This window comes from Pyrus communis, chromosome 3 (genome assembly GCF_041283825.1).
Source record: "Pyrus communis isolate YQ-2024b chromosome 3, ASM4128382v1, whole genome shotgun sequence".
Lineage (NCBI taxonomy): Eukaryota > Viridiplantae > Streptophyta > Magnoliopsida > Rosales > Rosaceae > Pyrus > Pyrus communis.
Window position 1 is genome coordinate 6305938 of NC_142567.1, and position 19247 is coordinate 6325184.

At 38.0% G+C, this 19247-nt stretch overlaps 1 long non-coding RNA gene across 4 annotated transcripts; it reads right to left on the bottom strand.

Annotated features, from left to right (window-relative positions):
- Positions 1-13: 13 nt before the first annotated feature.
- On the bottom strand, positions 14-17642 carry LOC137714781 (uncharacterized). Of its 4 annotated transcripts, XR_015960565.1 has the most exons (7): positions 17483-17642; positions 16295-16634; positions 15222-15865; positions 14973-15088; positions 14668-14797; positions 14427-14523; positions 14-165 (listed from the first exon to the last, which is right to left on the bottom strand). It is a non-coding gene; the product is annotated as an uncharacterized LOC137714781 (long non-coding RNA). The 4 variants fall into 4 exon arrangements; XR_015960568.1 differs by lacking the exon at positions 14-165 and having other exon boundaries at positions 14087-14523; positions 14668-14785; positions 14973-15079; XR_015960567.1 differs by lacking the exon at positions 14-165 and having other exon boundaries at positions 14087-14523; positions 14973-15079.
- Positions 17643-19247: the final 1605 nt, after the last annotated feature.

Sequence of the window (19247 nt, forward strand, 5' to 3'; positions counted from 1 at the left end):
TGCTTTGAACTGCTTAAATTTTCTGCAAAATGATACTCTTAGAACTGCTGTGGTTAATTGATGTCAATGAATGAATCTGCTGCTGGATGCAAGATCCAGTTTTTTCTTTATTTGCCTTGCACGTCTTAGATGAAATAGGGCCGCTTTGTAATTCTTGATTGCAACCTGCAAAAGCCCAAAGTTTTTCAATCAATAATCTGTTTTTATTAACTCAGTTTTTCATTATATAAGTTTCTCCAAACAAAAATTTACTTTGAAAAGATAAGAATTTTATCCAACAAAACAAATGTTTTTTCAATTAAAAACACAGCAAACAACAATTTTATTAAAAACAAGAATTTTCACAGCTAACAATTTGTACACACAAAAAAATACTTTAAAATACAAAATTTTAAACTAGCATTATTGAAAGAAAACAAAACTAAGCGAAACGTATTTTTTTAGTTTTTTTTTTCAAGTTAGTGTTAGAAAATTAGGCTACTTCTTAATAAACGCTTTAGTTAGTCTATAGCTAGACGTAGTAGAAGTCCGATGTTCAAACCACTGGTTTCTTCAGAGTCATTGACTCGCATGTGACATCGTAGAGTGACTCCATGTATGGTTTCAGCTTTTGAATACCTTGAATATGTTACGCCACTATACTCATTATTAATGTCGACAACCCCATGAGGATAAACCTTAGTAACCCAGTGTTGTCTGTTCCAGCGAGATTTCAACTTCCTTGGAAACAACTTCAACCTTGAATTAAACAAGAACACTTTCTGCTCTAGTTGAAACTCTTTTCTAAATTTGATTGTCATGCAACCCCTTGGTTTTCTCCTTATAGATCTTCGCAATTTCATATGCCTCATTACAAATTTCATTTAGCTTATTGAATTGTAATTTACTTTTATCACTAGCAGAATCATAGGCAAAATTTAGATGTTTGCTAGCTCGGTACGCCTTATGCTCTAGCTCCATAGGTAGATGACACATTTTCCCATAGACGAGCTGAAAGGGGGATATCCCAATCAAAGTTTTAAATGTCTATGGGAAACACATGCGATTTGGTTGTGTTTTTTGCCCAACTATCTTTGCTTAATAGTTTGTAGTCCATCAAGCAAGATGACCAGCAATCTTGAGGAAGAAGACGAGAAGAAAGGACCAAACTTGCCACCTATGAGGAAACGATTAATGACATACTTGCTGGTGTCGGAAAGATGAATGAGGTGGGGAACCTCCTCCATGCCAAAAACACCCTACTCTAGGAGAAGCATGACGACATCCTAGAATAAATCAACAAGATCAACAAGATGAACAAGAAAATCGACAACACATCCAAGGGAAAGGCTCGGAAGCGGAGGCGAAGATGCATGTAAAGTCATCAACAAGAAGCTCAAAGAAGAGGACGACGTTTGGGATGAAAGGGCAAGAATCGTTGAGCACGAGCTAGGATGCTCAATGGCAACTCTGGTAAACCCCATCGACCTCGTCTTAGAGACATTGAGCGATTATCCAAACTAAAGAACCCTGATTATTCTGAGGAGGATGTGTCACTGCCATTCTCCAATAAGCTACACGATGAGCCTACGAGCGGGACACTCGAGCACTCAAGATGCAAAGTTACAAGGGGCTTATTGATCTGTATAACCATCTCGATGGGTTCATATATGCTACCGACCAACCTTACCTTCATGAAATAGGGTTCGGATGAATCCCTGATTATATATCCATATTCAACAAGTACGCTAGATGCATATGATGTAATGAAGCAACGATACATAAAACCCTCATAGAGGGATTTGCTGGAGGCAAATTCTACTTTTATCTGACCCTCTAAGACTTTTAAGGATTTGCTCTGTGAACAATTGAACAAGATAAAGATACAAAGGCAATAAGGATTAGTTAGCCGAGCACGTCAGCTAAAGCCAAGCAAGAAGTTGTGTGTGACCGCCCGCCTAAAAAGAAAAGGTATAAGAATTACTAGCCCAACGCAGAGTCACCTCGAACGATATGCCAGGTACAAATCTTAGAGCCTCAATGAATATGTCTCAAGGGGAGATCTTCCCTCTTGTGTAGCGTCAACTTCCCATCACTTGAACGAAGGGTGCAACCCAATTTTCGCAGGTGGAGACATGAGGGTATTGTCGGTATCACAGAGACCACGACCACCTTATCGGCGATTGCATGGATCTCAAGGTCGACTTAGAACCGCTCGTTCTGCTACTCGCGAAACACGTAGCTGATAGATCGTTGACGCAGTCGAGCTCCATCGACGTCGGGTTCCCTTACAAATTGTGGTTCGGTTGAAAGCAAGGTGATCTACACTTTTTCTAGAAGATCTTTACTATCGGGGAATTCTAACCGGTCTAGGAAGGCTTATGCTCGGGCATCATGCAACCAATGTCATATGCCTACTAGGTTGTAAAAGATGCTAGCGATGAAGTTCTAAACCTCTATAAAGGTAAGAATGGTCAGATGCAATCAGGCGTTGGCAAAAGTATGATATGCGTCAGCAATAAAAATGAAGACCAAGGTGACAACATAGTAGTTTGTACGAATGATAAAAAGGTCGCCTGCACCAGATCACAATACTTGTTAAATGGTCCAACCCAAGGTTCTAAAAAACGCTAGACGCTAGTCGGGCGGCGGGTTAGAGCCTAACACCTAGGTGGATTTAGGTAAATTTATTGTATATCTTATAAATAAGTGCATATTGACACTCACAAAAAATTATTCTTTATGAAATCCATGGATAATATAATTAAATAATGATATGCAAAAAGAGTATCCAACAAGTCGAAATTTAAAAACACATTAAGCATATATGTCATATAACTATAGTGAGGAGTATTGTAGGATGACACATGTAAAACAAGTTCACAATTTAAAACAACATAAAATGGAAAATAGGAGGAAAATAAGGAAATTTAGTAATGCAAGATACTTATCTTTAGCATCCCGGAATTTAAGTTGATACACAATACACCTATTCTATAAAATTAACAAAATTTCAAGGTATAATTAGAACTTAGACTTTAAACAAATTTCAAAAAAAAAAATAAAAACCACCCAGTAGCCTAGCACCGCCTAGAGCCACCCCAATTTTTCCAGCTGTTATGTACAAAATCGCCTCAGTTCCAAGGCGCCTAGCGCCTAGGGCATTTTTTAGAACAGTGGTCCGACCGCTAGTTTAAGCAGAAAGGTAACACGTTAATGAAATTCTACAAGTTGAGGAAGATGGGGACATAATAGCAGGTTAAGGAAGACCTAGTCTGAGGCATTTACTATGAGCAGCAGATAACACTCTATAAGCAAGACTTTCGTAGCCTGCTTATGGATGATAACATTTGAGCATGAAGAATAAGTCTTCGATTGATACAGTAGAAGGAAGAGTTTCGCAACGACCACAACGTAGGGTCAAGCGCTAGGAGCTAGAGGTAGGTAGGGCAAAAACAAAAAAAAGATAAAATATGATAGAATACCATAATGAAAAACAGTACGGGACTTTACCCAAAATCAATCATCAAGGCCGCTCAAAGGAATGTGAACAAGAGAGTTTTTGGAAGAACAGCCGCCTTGAAAGAAGTTAAGCATTTTTATCAGAAAAATTGGTGTGGATTGGGAAAAAAAAAAAAAAAAAAAGCTAAATTGGTGTAGAGTAGGAACATCAAAACCACTGATTGTAAATAGCTTGCCTAATCTCCCTGAGACAATCTCCAACCCTTGGGCTAAAAGCCAAAATTTTTAGTCTAGAAACAGTTTTTTTGCTCCAACCCTTTTGGCCTAAATTTTAGCCTCAGATTATTAAAAAATGAACTTAGACTAATTTTTTTCTTAAATTAACTTAAAAAAAAAAAAATTATGTAGACTATCGTAAATTAATTTTATGAACATTTTAATCTAAAAATAATTAAATTCTGATAAATATTGAAAAATCACTAAATCGATACATGAAACACTATGGAAGAATATGAAAATCATGATTGAGATGTATAAACACAAAATACATAAAACACACATGACACACAGAACACATGTGAAACATAACAAAACACATGTAAAGGACATAGAAAACACATAATAGAGATGAAGTACACACTTAACACATGTGAAACACATGACACACATGAAATGCATGAAACACAAACGTACACACATGAAACTGAAACCTTCAATCATTCTCTATATAAACACAAGTTGAATATCAAACCATCACACAACATGTTCACTAATCTTTCAACTTTCAAAGTGTTTTTGTTTTCTAAAAATCCTCAATATCTCATCAATGGGTGATAGAAGAAGGCGTAGCAGGGCAATGCAGATGGCACAATACCAAGCAAGCCTTAACAATGAGGATGCAGAAATGATCAACGCAGAAGCCGAATTTGGAAACTCGTTTATGCAATATAAGCATCATGCCAAATATAGCTATAGGTTTCGGTCCGTTTCTTCTTGGCGAGTGCTATGGGTTTCGATCAAGCTTGCAAATTTGGTAGCAATGAGTGCACTCATCGGATCTTGGGACTTCCTTTTTCTCTTTGCTTCCTTTTGCTTATCTCTTCCTGGGGGCCTTGCAAAAGAAGGAGTTGGGGTCATTTCATCGACACCTTCATTGACACCTTCATCTTCATCATTTGTTGGTGCATCTTCACATTGAAATAATATTCCCCATTGTTGGTCCACATCGGTTCCCCACCTCAAACAATCCTTGAGGACGTCCCAAGCTTGATGCAACTTAAAAGGTTGATTTTTTGGTGTTACTCTTGTCTTGTAAATTTCCATTGCTTTGTCACCCTATGCAAAAAATACATAAAAACAATTAGTTGCAAAATAATATTATGTACATGACAAATAAAATATCAACAAAAAAACTCACAATTTTCGCGGCGCTCCTTCCACTAGCCATGCCAACCACGGCTCTCTCCAAGCTTCAATTCCATAAAGTGCATGCTTTTCAATGATTTTATCCCACAAAACCTTTTTATTTTGATTCGTGTCAACTGCACCATCTTCGCTAACAGAAACTCATGCAAGCATAAAGCAACATCTTCCTCATAGGTCCAATTACGACCTCTAATATGCTCTCTTGACATCTTGAAAAATTTGGAAATGGGAAGAAATGGTAGAAAGAAAAATTGGAAGAATTATACGAGAAAAGTGAGTTTTGTGTGGATGTTTGAACAAATACTAGGTATTTATAGAGTTTTTGGGTGAATTTTGAGTTAAATAATTTTTTTAATTATTTTAGACATTGGATATAAATTTAGGCTGTTAGATCTTTTTTTTTTTTACTGTTAGATTTCATTATATTCGATCTCAGCCGTTGGATTTAATGTATTTTAAAATTACATTTTTTTTTTAAAACAAATTTTGAATTTGGACTGTTGGATCAACCAACAGTCCAAAAGTAGCAACCGTTGGATGAAAAAAAGAGCCACTGGGCTCCTGATGGTGGTCGACAACGACCCTGACAGTAGGTCTCACCATGTCCGGTGCTGAAGGCCTCAGCCCGCGTGGGGAAAGTGGGGCGCGCCCTTGGGCTGAGATTGGGTTGGGTTTGGGCGAGTCCACACGTATGTGGGCTAAATCTTGGGGGGTATTGGGCTTTTGGCTTTTAGCCCAAACATTTAGGTTGGGTTGGGTTTTTGGGGGGGGGGGGGAATAATGGGAAAATTTGGCTTTTAGCCGAGGGTTGGGTTGGGTTTTTGTGGGGGGGGGGAATAATGGGAAAATTTGGCTTTTAGCCGAGGGTTGGGTTTGGTCTGAAGGGGGGGATAAATTGAAAAACAAACTTTCCATATCGGTCCCCCTTACACTAAAAAACTTGCACACCTACCATGTCGGGTGTTGAAGGCTTCAGCCCGCGTGGGGAGAGTGGGGCACGTCCTCGGGCTGAGATTGGGTTGGGTTTGGGCAAGTCTACACGCATGTGGGCTAAATCTTGGGGGGGGGGGAATAAATGGGACATTTTGGCTTTAGTCGAGGGTTGGGTTTAGTTTGAGGGGGGGATAAATTGAAAAACAAACTTTCCATATCAATCCCCCTTACACTAAAAAACTTGCACATACACATCTTTGCCCCGTCCACTAATTACTCATAAATTTAAACCAATCATCACTATCGTGACCACTGTCACAAAACACTTAAAATTAACAACACAACAATTATGTTAAGGGGATGGTTGGTTTGGTCTGGGCGACCACTGTTACAGAGTCGGCAGCCATGGAGTCTACGGATGCTAAGTGTGGAGCTGTTGGGCCTCTTAATCGGCAGGAACACCCAATGCTCTGAGGCTTTGAAAACGATAAACTCGATGAAGGTTTCTCCAGCTCCATTTTTTTCCTCCCCGCCCTACTCATATAACTTCACTTTATTGTAAAACTCCATTTAGCCTTAGAAGCGGAGTTTGTTCAGCCCTCTTTAGTTCCAGAGCAAACTGAAGTTTGTTTATGGCAGCTTCGCTCATCTGCCTGCACAAGCACTTGTTCATTTGCTCTAGTTGAGCTCTTGTCATAGAAAAGGTGTTAAAGCTCATGAAAAAGACTGTGAAAACCAAGGAAAATATGTTTTGTAAGCATAAAAAAGTGAAATAGGAAGAAGAACTTACTCCAACTTGCAGATCAAATGAAAGGAGACTCCGTGAAGCGAGCGTCGCAAACAAATTGGGTGTGCGCCGAGTGGAATGCCCATAAGCAACGTCTTTTCCTTGGTTAATTAACATAGTTTTTTTTTTCTTTATCTCTTTGCTCAATACCAGAGATTCTGACACCTCTTATCTGAAAAGAAGCATAGTGTTCAACTCGACCGAGACCTAAGAGGCTTTAAGATGCCTTAACAACTAAAGAGACGAAGTTTGGGGTCGCAATGAGCCGAGCAAAGGAACGAGCGCTTGGGGAGATAGGTACAAAGAAATTTCAAGCTTCTGGAGTTGGAGGCGAGGCTAAATATGTTGCTCGGGCCTTGAGGGAGGAGAACGAGCAACAAAAAAGGGCCTTGGATGAATTCTTTCAAATTCGCCGTAAGGAGTAAGGATATAAACCTCAAATCGTCAACAAGCCAAAAACTTACTAAAAAAACTGTTTCCAGTGCTATGTGGAGTTTTACAAGATGATAAAGACAGTGCTGAGCAGGGCGAAGGTGAGGAAGATGGAGCCAGAGAAACCCTCTTCGACCAAACTAGACCAGCCGTAGACTCTTTGGTTGTCGACCCAGCAAACAAGACTAGACTAGCCTCCTCAACATAATTTTTGCAATAATTTTTCTTTTAAGGGTCATTTTAAATATTTTTATTAAGCATTTTTTTCTTTATCCTTTAACGTGGTTTGGGCGATTGATAGGACATGGATTATTCTTCGTCATAACACTGATGACTGGTTTAAACTTTTTAGTGTAAGGGGGACTAATTTGGAAAGTTGTTTTTCAACAAACTCTTTTCTCTTTTATACTAACTGGAAACAAAATCTCCACGTGATACCTTTTACACCCTCCTCAAGGAGATCAAGGTTCCTACCACTTTGATATGACTCAGCCAATGCGATGCCTCTACACCATTTAGCTAGCTTCTGATCCGAAATGCCAATTTATTTCAAGGCAGTCGTCTTGTTTAGTTGTTTGGCTTAGTATTAACTCGTTGCCTCACACAGCAAATCCTTAAAGGCGTTAAAAGGATTTTGAGTTAGATAAAAGTATAAATTGCCACCAACAAATCCCTCCATTAAGGCATTATGTGTCATCACCTCATCACATCCTATGCATTTAGTGTACTCATTATTGAATCTGGCTATATAATAACTTGAGGATTCGTCTGGATTCTATTTCACAGAGGCAAGGTTGTTCGGTGTGTATTGCCTCTTAAAGATGATCATATAAAAATGTCAAGGAAAACCTGCCTCAGTCTCAAGAAAGGCATATAGACCCTGAGACTATTTGCTTAAACCAATCCCGAGCAACTCCCTTGAGGATAGTCAGAAATAGCCTACATTTGGTAGTGGTGTTGTTTTTCTCAACCCTCGATGACGTATATAATCCCCTTGTAGCTTCGTATCTTGAGCGTTCGAGTGTAAAGGTTATTATTTTCTTACCCATTACTTCTCTGAAGGTGCTTTTCAGGTCAGGGTGCCAACCAGGGTTCCTATCAAGCTTTTCAGCACTTGCTCAACGACTTTCGCCTATTCATCCCAAGCGTCCAGCGTCATCCTTTACTTTGAGATTCTTGTTGATAACTTGATAGGCATCTTTGCCCCCCCCCCCCCCCCCCCCGTTTTCGACATCCCCAACGGAAGCACGAGCCCTCCCTTGGATATGTTGGTCAATCTTCTCGTTCATTTGGTTGATTTGTTCTAGGAAGTCATCGTGCTTCTCCTGGAGAATGGTGTCTTAGGTGTGGAAAAGGTTCCCTACCATATATCCAAAACCAGCAAGTATGTCATTTATCTTCTCCTTATAGGTGGCGAGCCTAGTCCTCTTCTCTCATTGTCTTCTTCAGAGTGTCAGCTTAGGTCTGCTAGTCATCTTGCTTAGTGGACTACAAACTATGAAGCAAAAATAGCAGGGCAGAAAACACAACTAAATCATATGTGTTTCTAATAGATGGTGCCAAAGCTTCTGCTTACTCGTTGCCTTGGACGCCAACAACTTGTACTAACTCACTAACACCTTTCCATTTATTCGGTCAGGCTCTCATAAGTGAAATGACATTTCTGCAGTCAGGGTGGCACATCTTTTTAGGTCTAAATGAGCATTGTCCCGGCTACCTTTACGTCTTATATTAGGTCTTTGTTGCTAACTACGAACCGCCACATATTCTAAATGGCACTTGAGTAGTTTTGCCCTTGGAGACTTTTGCTATAAAGCTGTTAGTTTGCTCACATGTTCTATGCGATCGGGGGCAACTCCTTTTTTATCTCAATCGGCTCAAGTGCTTGAGGCGGCCTTCTATGAACCCCTTGAGCCTTAGGCTTTTAGGTATTTCCTTGGGCCTGCACCATTCTGTGGGCCTAAAAGCACACAATGTTAACACCATACTTGTACAAGAATTGCCTATATTAGATCATTCGATGATGTATTCCAAATGAGGAGCAAGAAAATATTTTCATATTTGCCCATCATTATGCGTTTAGAGGACACTTTGGGCCAAAGAGGACAACAACTAAGATTTTGCAAAGTGTGTTGTTTTGGCCTTCACTTTTCAAAGATGCAAATAATTGGTGTCAAGTTTGTGATCGTTGTCCACGAGTGGCCAATCAGTCTAAGCAGAATAAGATGTCACAGTAGCGTATTCTAGTTGTTGAATTATTTGATGTTTAAGGCATTGATTTCATGGGACCATTCTCATCGTCCCATGAGAACCAAACTATAGGGTCCAAAGGGCCAAAACTTTATTAAATATTTCTTGTGGTTATGGAATATGTTTTTAAGGCCATCTCCAACTATAGGGTCCAAAGGGCCAAAGCAAACATTTAACAATATGAAACAACATTAAATAACATTAACCAACATACAAATTATACAACATAAAAAAATATTTAATAACATGAAACTTAAACAATATTTTTAAAAACATTTAACAACATAAAACTTAAACACATAATCCATGCTTCTTTTGGCCCAAAGATGTGCAACAAGATCCTGTTGTAGGTACTTGTTTGTGGCACAAGAACGTATCATTATATAGCGCCCCTCATGTACTCATTTATAAAGATACCACCAGTCCTTGGATTGAAAGGCAAATTAGGCCCATCATATATTTTTGCACGAGCCCTTCTTGACCTATTTGGATCTTCTTGGTCGTCATCAGACTTTCCATCAATATATCTATCTCGCTCATCCTCCACTATCATATTGTGTAATATGATGCAAGACATCATGATGGAGTCCAAATTTTCTCGACATGTAGAAAATGATCTTCCAACCTATTGCCGGTTCGCTAATGATCTTCCACCGTGCTTGTAAAATACCGAAAGCTCTCTCAACATCTTTCTGATATGCCTCTTGGTGTAAGGTAAACGACTTTTCTACGTCATTCCTAGGGTTTGGAATAGCTTGGACAAGTGTCGCCCACTTTGGGTAGATGTCATCTGCCAAGTAATACCCCATATTGTATTGACGGTTGTTGATGTAGTAGTCAATAGGTGTTTTACATCAAGTTAATGAATAAGGGTGAACGCCCAAGAACTATAATGTTATTTTAGGATCGAGGGACTCCAAAGAAAGCATGCCAGATTCATGTGTCATATGAGGTAAATGCCTCTAACACAACAGTTGGCTTTCTCGACCTTCCGCTAAAGCCTCATTGCCATCCGGTGGGATAGTTCTTCTAATCCTAATGCATGCAGTCTAATGACCCAACTTTGCGAATGAGCCGATTCAAATGTTCTTGATTTGGCTCACGGAGGTACTCATCTTTGTAAACCTGAACAATTGTGTCACAGAAGTATCAAGGCATGTAGACTTAGACATACCATGAGTTTCATCCATCAAATCAGCTGGGGAGCCATAGGCCATCATTTGGAGTGCAACAGTAACCTTCTGATGAGGTGAGAAACCAAGGCGGCTTGCTCTGTCCCTGTCGAAAGTATGGATTAACATGCTAAACATCACCAAGTAAACACTCGAAGACACGCTTTATCCGGAAGCAACGTCTGAAATCCTCTTCTGTGTACACCAAGTTGGGGTTGAAGTAGTTGTTCATCAGATTGGCATACTACATCGCTCTGTTTCGTGGTTTGTAAGAGCAACCAGCAATAGAGTCAACCCATTGAGGTTGATTCTCAATTGGTTGACACACCATGACTGCTGCTCTGTTTTGTTTGTTGCGCCTTACTTGAACTTCTTCATCAAACTCCTCATCTTCTCGTCTCATTTGCCCCCAGTTAGAATTCGAAAAGGATTCAAAGTTGGAATTCATTGCAAACTTGAATTGAAAAAGATTGAATTGAAAGAGATTATTAAATTGAAATAGATTAAATTCAAAGTTGTGTGAATTTGCAAACTTGAATTGAAAGAGATTGAATTGAAATAAATTGAACTCAAAGTTGTGTGAATTATAGCCCAATATCTACCCTATTTATAGCAAAAGAAAAATTCAAATCCAACAAACAAAACAGAGTAGCAACCATGGATGCGGCCATGGTGTGTCAGCCAACTGAGGAACAACCTCAATAGGGTGGCTCTATTGCTGGTTGCTCTTGCAAACCACGAAACAGATCGATGTCATATGCCAATATGATGAACAACTACTTCAACCCCAACTCGGTGTACACAGAAGAGGATTTCAAACGTCGCTTCCGGATTAGGCGTTATGTCTTCGAGCATTTACTTCATGATGTCCAGCATGTCAAATCCATACTTTCGACAGAAGCAGGACATAGCAGGCCGCCCTGGTTTCTCACCTCATCAGAAGGTTACTGTCGCACTCCGAATGATGGATGGCCTATGGCTTCCCAACTGATTTGATGGATAAAACCCATGGTATGTCTGAGTTTAAATGCTTAATACTCCTGAATAATTATGTGACACAATTGTTCAGGTTTACAAAGACAAGTACCTCCGCAAGCCAAATCAAGAAGATCTGAATCGGCTCCTTCGCAAAGTTGAAGATCGTGGGTTTTCGGGGTTGATAGGGTTATTAGACTGCATGCATTGGGATTGGAAGAACTGTCCCACCGAATGGCAATGAGGTTTTAGCAGAAAGTCAAGAAAGTCAACTGTTGTGTTAGAGGCGGTTACCTCATATGACACATGGAATCGGCATGCTTTCTTTAGAGTTCGATCCCAAAATGAAATTACAGTTCTTGGGCGTTCACCCCCTTCAATAACTTGACGGAAGGTAAAGCAATTCCAAAGTGGGGTATTACTTGGTAGATGACATCTACCTAAAGTGGACGACACTTGTCCAAGCAATTCCAAACCCTAGGAATGACGCATAAAAGTTGTTTACTTTACACCAAGAGGTATACCGAAAAGATGTTGAGAGAGCTTTCGGTATTCTACAAGCATGATTGAAGATCATTAGCGAACCGGCAAGATGATGGAGTCGAGAAAATTTGGACTCCATCATGATGTTTTGCATCATATTACACAATATGATAGTGGAGGATAAACAAGATGGGTATATTGATGGAGAGTCTGAAGACGACCAAGAAAATCCAAATAGGTCAAAAAGGGCTCGTGCAAAAATATATGATGGGCCTAATTTGCCTTTCAATCTAAGAACTAATAGTATCTTTATAAATGAGTACATGAGGCGCTATAGAATGATATGTTCTCGTGCCACAAACAAGTATCTACAATAGGATCTTGTTGCCCATCTTTGGACCAAAAGAAGCATGGAGTAGGCATTTAAGTTTTATGTTGTTAAATATTTTGAAAAATAATGTTTAAGTTTCATGTTGTATAATTTGTATGTTGGTTAATGTTATTTAATGTTGTTTCATATTGTTTAATGTTGTTGCATGTTACTTAATTTAATTTAATGTTGTATAAGCTTAGGAAGTTATAGGAAAAAAATATAATTAAAAAAAATATATGAAACAAATTTTGTGAAATAGAAGTTATAGGAAAAATTTTGTAAATAAAAAATAATAATAAAACTGTAAAAAAAAAAAAAAAATGCAAATGCAACAGCTAGCTGACGTCAGCTAGCCATTGCATTTGAATTTTAGCTTAAGGATTCCTGTTGGTTATAACTGACAGGAATAATGATTTTTCTGGCCAGCCCCGGGCTAGTTGGCTGGCTGGCTGTATGCCCTTTCAGATTCCGTGGAGCCTTCTCAGATTTCACGAGCCCTATGGCCTAGCCCTCGGTTGGAGACGATTTTTGGGCTATTTTCGACCCTCTGAACCCTTCGGTTGGAGATAGCCTAATTTCTTGGAGGGCCAGAAGGCTAAAACAAGTCATCTGGCCAACCTTCGGTTGGAGATGGCCTAAGTGGGTCGAGGCAATTGCAGCACCTACTAACCAATGGTCAGTGGTCCTGAATTTCCTCCAAGGTATGATTTATTAGAGTTTTGGTATTCCAAGAGCTACTATCAGCGATCAAGGTAAGCACCTCTTGAATAAGCCTTTTGCTGCACTCCTTGTGAAATACGAGATCACCCATTGTGTAGCCACTGCGTATCATCCTCAGACATCTGATTAAGTTGAAAACTCCAACAGAGATAAAACGCATCCTAGAGAAAACAGTCAGCTCCACTTGCAAGGACTGGAGTTTGAAATTAAACGATGCTCTCTAGGCGTACAAAACAACGCATAAAACTCTGATTAGAATGTTCCCCTTTGAGCTCGTCTATGGGAAAACATGTCATCTACCTATGGAGCTAGAGCATAAGGCGTACTGGGCTATCAAACATCTAAATTTTGCCTATGATTTTGCTGGTGGTAAGCGTAAATTGCAACTCAACAAGCTAGATAAAATTCATAATAAGGCATATGAAACTGCGAAGATCTACAAGGAGAAAACTAAGGGGTTTCATGACAATCAAATTTAGAAAAGAGTTTCAACTAGGGCAGAAAGTGATGTTATTTAATTCAAGGTTGAAGTTGTTTCTAGGGAAGTTGAAGACTTGCTGGAACAGACAACACTGGGTTACTAAGATTTATCCTTATGGGGTTGTCAACATTATTAATGAGTAAAGTGGTAACAACAAACTAAAGTGTTTATTGAAAGGCAGCCTAATTTTCTAACACTAAGTTTAAAAAAAAAAAAATTCAAAAACTACGTTTCGCTTTTAGTTTTGTTTTCTTTCAATAATACTAGTTTAAAATTTTGTATTTTAAAGTATTTTTTTCGTGTGTACAAATTGTTAGCTGTGAAAATCATTGTAAAATTGTTGTTTGCCTAAGTGTGTTTTTAATTTGAAAAAGCATTTGTTTTGTTGGATAAAATTCTTATCTTATCAAAGTAAATTTTTGCTTGGAGAAACTTATATTATGAAAAACTGAGTTGATAAAAATAAATTATTGATTGAAAAACTTTAGCTTTTGCAGGTTGCAATCAAGACATACAAGGCGGCCCTATTTCATCTAAGACGTGCAAGGCAAATAAAGAAAAAACTGGATCCTGCATCCAGTAGCAGATTCATTCATTGACATCAACCACAGCAGTTCTAAGACGATCATATTACATAAAATTTAAGCAGTTCAAAGCAATCGAATATCACGCAGAGCACAGTCAAAGCAGACAAGCAGATATGGGTTCCTAGTCTTTCATTGAATTGCTAGGTCTCTAAAGTCATTCCTAATCTTGTTTGTCTAGCAGTTAACTCCTATGCATGTTTCTAAGCACAGTCACAGCAAACAGCAGTTATAAAGTGAGTTATCAAAAAGCATACCAGGGCAATTCCGATGAAGCTTATGGATTTGGATATCCAGAAACAACAAATTACAGTCAAAGAGAGAAGGGAAGTTAGAAAATAATTGTGAGTGATTAAAACAAAAGGCTCACTTGGCAATTGAATGGTGTCTAGAACTGCAGGGTCCGGAAAGAAATTCATAGTGAGCTTGACCTCATCAGACAAGGCAGTATGCTCTCTCTTCAAATCCTAAAGCATGAGAACAAAACAAAAAACGTTTAGTGAATTTGTCGAAAATTTCAAAACAGAAAGAGTATACAAATGCTTCCAATCACTTTCTGAGCTTTCCTCAAAGCGACATTAACAAAAAACAATGCTAGAACAATGAATTACCTGAATTTTGGTAGCCAAATCAGTGATCTTCTGGAAAAATGGAAGGACCATCTGACATGGAGAACCTTGTTGAGTTGCGTTCCGTTCGATGTGCTAGTCTCACCAATCAAATCAGAATCTGGAGTACATTCTGAAAACAATGATATAATCAGAGCATGACTTCAACGAAACCCCAAAAATTTTCGATTTTCTTACAACTCAACTACTCAATTGAAATTCAAAATGTAACAGTTTAGTTGAAAAGTTTCCTAATTTCTTTTATAAAATTAAAGACTTGAAAACCAAGAATTGCAGAAATTACCCACCTTTGTCGCTCACGTCACTGTCCAACTTTGCTGTAATCGCTCTAGGGTTTTAAGTTTTAACTCCGCAGACAAAGAGGGATGAAATCGAATCAGAAAATTCTCCGATTCTACATTTTCTTGTGCCGGAAAACAAAATTAAAACTATAAGAAGCTGTAATAATCGAATCCAAACCTCAAATTCAACACTTTCTTGTAATTCAAAAAATTAAAAAGTGGGCAAATTGAATAAATTAAAACAAAAACAAGAACCTGCTTCAGAGGTTGAAGAGGGCTTGGAGTCGTGATTTGGAACGAAGTCCTTGCAGTTTTGGGGGAATATTTCCACCGTTTGACACCGCTCGCTCCACGATTTAACAAAAAATTAAATAAAAAACAAAAAATAATTGAAGAGAGAGAGAGAGAGAGAGAGAGAGAGGACGCTCAGGAGTGTACCTTCCATTGAATCGAATCACAGCAAGAATGCGAGTTCTAGAGAGAGAGGGGGGTTGTGAATTTTAGACGAAGATCTCGGAGAGCTAGAGAGAGAGAAAGAGACCGTTTATTTATAGAACCGGAGGGATCTGTGAGGGTAGTGTTCTGATTGCATTCAATTTTGAATTGAGTGAATCTGAACCGTCGGTTTAAATGGAAGGGAGCTCTTTCTTTCTAACGGCTATAAAGATTTTTCTCGGTGGACCACTTCGAAATGGCCCAATAGTCCCCAGTCGGTGGGAAGGCAAAACTACGATTAGTTTCACGTCGTCCGTGTTTAATAGGATGCAACATTTTATTTATTTATTTATTTTTGAAAAGAAGACAAAAAAATCACGAGATGAACAGCCATGGTGGACCAATGAAGATTGGAGACGGAAATACTTGAAGCGGAATGAGGACTGGGGCTACGAGGCATGAGTCTGGAAATAGAAATCAATATAAGGTGATTGTGGTACCCGAGTGAATTCTATAAAGTTGATCATAATCATGGAAATCAACATAAATTAATAAAAAAAATTGGCGTGAAAAAGAAAGGGAAGGGAAGAAGAAGAATTGAAAGGGGAAGGAAGAATGAGACTCTTTGTATACCACAATCATCATTTAATTAACCATCTTTTTATTAGTTATTGATTAATTAAATAGTTTTTTTAACAAAAATTAAATGCTAATTAATTTAAATGATGTAGTTATCTATATCAGATGTCACCTAAGGTGGTATACAATTGTGGTACAAAAACATGGTAAAAATAACATTATTGCCCACAAAATAGAGAGATACAACCAAAAGCAATTACAACAAAGCTTCGCCAAATAACAAGTATGGGATTAGGTCCAGAGGATTTTCATACCAAGTACAATTGATTCCCGAAGAGCAAAACGCGCTAGGCGATGAGCAATGCCATTAGCTTGACAACGAACATGGATAGAAGAAACTCTAATGACTATGGCAATTAACGCCTTTGAATCTTCGATAATATATGCCCAGCGACTGATAGAAGAGTTTTTGCTCAATTGAAATGTGTATTCCAACGTGAGTTCTAACATAAAATCATTTACTTGTCGGTAGAGCACGTAACGATTTTTTAAGCACTTCAAGACTTCCATCTTCAATGTGCGGAACTCTCAACACTCCTTTAGTTGTGAAGTTTTGCCATGCCCCGGACTTAGGGTCGGCGGGAAAATACGACTCTACGCTTGGCATGAGAGTAAAAAAAATATTAAAAAAAACAAAAAACTAACTTCTCTTATACAAATAGCTTCAAAAGCCTTTACAAAAATAATAAAAACTCTTAAAATCCCTCGTCTAACACAACCTCAGCTCTTCTACCCTATGTTAATCTTGTACCAAGTCTGCAAGGTCTAAAATAGTGTGAGCAAAACCACAGCTTAGTAGGAACATAACTCTTATCAAGGATAATTGTCAAGGCTAAACCAAGGTTCATGCAACATGTAATCAATTTTAACATGTTATCAAACACATATTACATTCCATGAATGCATCCTAACTTCAATTACTTAGCCCGTTAATTTATAATAAAACACGCGAACTTACATGTCTCATACCATGCATTTTACCACTTCAGTAGTAGTTTGAATGCTCTATTATTTAAACTAACCCCCATAACTCAATCATCCCAAATTTCCCATTTTGTTTGTCATCTTGTTCTCTTCTCGGTCGCCAGAGTCTTCAATACTTTGTATCATTCCTATAATTTCACTTCTGCCACCCTTACTGGTCCTTACGAGACTCGAACTCAACCACACAAAATATAATTCCATTTCCATAACCACTCAAATATTCCAATAGAGTCCATCCGCTCCAATATGCAATGACATATGCATATAATCAACATTATCAATATTAGTAATATGAATACCATATTTCAAAATACACAATTATATCAATTGTAGAGATAGATCAAGTATAACACATATTTCACAAAGCTTAAACAAGACAAATACCCCAATAATGATAAGTTTCCCAAGAAACCCCTACATCAATTCCCTAAAGCTAAAACGAAGAACCACGTCATTACCGTAATAGTTGAACTCCACGTACTTGAGCGTTCCTGATCACTCCTAACACCATGCATTTCTTCCACTCTTTTCTTTCCTAATCTATCCCCAACATATATATAAACATCAGACCTTAGCTTGTATGCAAACTAGCCCCTTGCACGATATTAAACAGGAGCATTTGCTCCTATTTATAGTACAAGAATAACGGCAAAACAACACATCCTATTGGATGAATTGGTAGTAAGCACACCTGTCATCCCAATGTGGATAAATGTTTGCCTGATATCCACAGCTCATGCTATGACTATGACTCACCTACATATCCCATTTGCATGTAACTTTACTGACACCTCCTAACTTAATCCGCCAGCAAGCTAAGCACATAACTTAGTCATCTCCAAGCAGCACACATAGTGCTAATCTAGACTATTCCAACCTAAAAGCTTAGAATGCAACAGCTAGTGAGCATAAATCATTGCATGCTACATGCATAACGTCTAACTATAGTCATTCTAATATCTCTAAATAATACATAAAAATATAGGATCTCACAAGTCTACTAAATTTAACACATGTTAACATTTTATTATGTAACGCGGGAGCATGTAATTCTTAAGTACAACAAATAGATAATCGTCACTAATAATTTTGTAACGTAAAAGTGAAGGCACGTGGTTGTTCACTTGTTCCATCATTATATGAGAATATATCAAACACTAAAATAATGAAAACCCAAACTTGGCTAACTCTCTTTTGGATTGGATTTCCAAATCAAATGGATTTGGACCATAGTTGTGAAGGATAAAATTCGATTATAATTAGACCGGATGAAAGATACACTAAATGGAATTCACGTCCTATGGAAGACCTTATCACTACCTAACCAGTTAGTTGCTTAAATTGTCATGCTGATAAATCAAGTGATCAAAATGTGGAAGAAAGAACAAAATTAGGAATACTAGTACTAGCAGCCGTCAAATCTCGCCCACTAAGGTGTGGAGCGCTTCGTTTAATACAAATGTCTGTTCTCATTCCTGTTTGAGATTAGGATGCGTCTTATATCATTTTAATTTAAGTTAGTTCAAATTTTCATAATAATTTTTAGGGTAAAGTACAAAAAAACTACCTCAACTATTGGTGTCATGACACTTTCATACCTCATCTTTTAAAATTGACAATGTCATACCTCATTTTACGAATTTGTGTCAATGTTATACCTTCCGTTAGTCTACCATTAATTTGTCAGCTAGATCAATAGTCACAATTATTTTAAACTGATCTAATCTGATTGTCTCTAATGTCATATGTTGACGATCGAACATAAGATTGCGTTGAAGCCTACATTTTTTGTTCAACTAATACCAAGTTGAGAAATAATTACTCAATCAACAAGATGTGCATATGTCGCCACTCAAACATTTTGATTAATTCAACGTATATAAATAAGCAATCCCGATTTGTTTCATAATGTATGATTTATTATTCAGCTTAATCATATGCAGGCGAACACTCCAAGTAATCCAAAGATTATGGGACACCGTACAACGCACAAACTTGAAGACCATGGTTATTATACAAGTTTTCTGGTCAATCAGTTCATTGGAATATGCAGCCGCCCAAGCATTTAGAAATCTTTATTTATTTTAATGCTTAGGTTATTGGATTAGGGCTCGAATTGGCATTCAAAAAAGAACAAACACTTGCCAACACTCTAGACAAATATTGGGGATCGAATCTACACACCAGAGTTAGATATATGAAAATAGATACAAAAGTTCATTT